The following is a 2392-nucleotide window of genomic DNA, read 5'->3' as shown; positions in this document are numbered from 1 at the left end:
AAGACACACTCACACATACAGACACTCACTCACACACGCACACACTCACTCACACACATTCATACAATCACTGACACACACAGACACACACACACAAACATCTACTGACACAGACACAAATTATAATAGCATTAGATATAATAATTGTAACTTCTTTTAAAATTTTACATTTATTGTGTTTTTATTTTAGCCGTTTGGCAGGCGGAAGGTAATACACACAAACACTTCAACACTCAAACACACATACACACATGCTTACTTTAAAAGACACAATCACACACACTCACACGCACACATACAGACACACACAGGGGCCGTGTGGCGCCGGACTGAAGATGGCGCCGATGAGGTTGGCTGCTGTCACGACTGCTCCAGCTACGTTTTATCTTTTTTTGTTTATTTTATGCACTTACATACACACACCCTCACACACTTTCTCACAGACACACACACACTCACACACACTAATACGGATAATCACTGACACTCATTCACACACACAAACACACACATCTACTGACACAGACACACATTATAATGACAGTAGAAAAATTTCACATCAAATTTTACAACATTTATTGTATTTTTATTTCAGGCTGGTGGCAGGTGAAAGGTAATACACACAAACACTTCAAAACTCAATCACACATACAGACACACTCACTCTCAAAGACACATTCACACACGCACACACTCACACGCACACACAGACACCTAGAGGTAATACACCCAGTAATACACCCGGGGTAATACACGCAAACACTTACACACTTGAACACACATACACACATGCTCACTTTTAAAGAGACATTCACACACACACACAGACACACATTTTAATGACAATGGATATAATAATTTTAACTTCTTTTCAAATTTTATAACATTTATTGTGTTTTTATTACAGAGTTAAGCACGGTAGACGATGGTAATACACACAAACACTTACACACTTACACACTCAATCACACATACAGACATGCTCACTCTCCAAGACACATACACACACACATACTCAGACACACATACATACACTCACTGGTATACACACACACACCTGCTGACACACACACCCACACAGTCACACTGGTAAAACACACAAACACTTACACATTTAGACATTCAATCACGCCTACAGACACACTCACTCACACACAAAAATACACACACCTGCTGACACACAGGCACACACATATAATGACAGTAGATATAATACTTTTAACTTCTTCTGGAACTTTATAAAATTGTTTGTGTTTTTATTTCAGCGATGAGGCAGTTAGGAGGTAGTAATACACACAAACACTAACACACTTGCACACTCACTCTTGAAGACACAATTACACACAAACACACTCACTCACACCCATATACACTCAGTGATACACTCACTCGCACAAACACTCACACACACAAACCTGCTGACACACACACACACACACAAAGTCACACACTGGTAATACACACAAACACTTACACACTCAAACACACATACACGCTTACTCTAAAATACACATTCATACAGACACTTACTGATACACACACACAAACACACACACCTACTAACACACACACACACACATATAATGACAGTATATATAATAATTTGAACTTCTTTTCTTTTCAAACTTTTATTGTGTTTTAATTTCAGAAATGAAGCAGATAGTCAGAGGTAATACAAACACTTACACACTCAAACACACGTACACACACTCAGTCTCAAAGACACACTTTATAATGACAGTAGATTTTATAATTAAATGTATCTTTTAAACTTTATAACATTTATTGTGTTTTTATTTCAGAGTTGAAGCATTTAAATGGTGGTAATACACAAACACTTACACACTTAAACACACACACACACACACACTCACTCACTTACACACATACAGACACTCACTTATACAAACACACACCATCACACACAACCACCCCCACACACACACACACACACACACACACAAACACACACAGTCACACTGGTAAAACACACAAACACTTACACATTTAGACATTCAATCACGCCTACAGACACACTCACACACAAAATACACACACCTGCTGACACACAGGCACACACATATAATGACAGTAGATATAATACTTTAACTTCTTCTGAACTTTATAAAATTGTTTGTGTTTTTATTTCAGCGATGAGGCAGTTAGGAGGTAGTAATACACACAAACACTAACACACTTGCACACTCACTCTTGAAGACACAATTACACACAAACACACACACACACTCACACACACACACACTCACTCACACACACACACTCACACACACACACACACACACAAACCTGCTGACACACACACACACACACAAAGTCACACACTGGTAATACACACAAACACTTACACACTCAAACACACATACACGCTTAC

At 38.5% G+C, this 2392-nt stretch overlaps 1 long non-coding RNA gene across 1 annotated transcript; it reads left to right on the top strand.

The window, feature by feature from the left end:
* The first annotated feature begins 1171 nt into the window (after positions 1 to 1171).
* On the top strand, positions 1172 to 1859 carry LOC124378496. Its single transcript, XR_006924256.1, has 3 exons — positions 1172 to 1283; positions 1649 to 1669; positions 1803 to 1859. It is a non-coding gene; the product is annotated as an uncharacterized LOC124378496 (long non-coding RNA).
* Positions 1860 to 2392: the final 533 nt, after the last annotated feature.

Source organism: Silurus meridionalis, chromosome 24 (assembly GCF_014805685.1).
Source record: "Silurus meridionalis isolate SWU-2019-XX chromosome 24, ASM1480568v1, whole genome shotgun sequence".
Lineage (NCBI taxonomy): Eukaryota > Metazoa > Chordata > Actinopteri > Siluriformes > Siluridae > Silurus > Silurus meridionalis.
The sequence above is the reverse complement of the archived record's forward strand: the minus strand, read 5'-3'. Positions and strand labels throughout refer to the sequence as shown.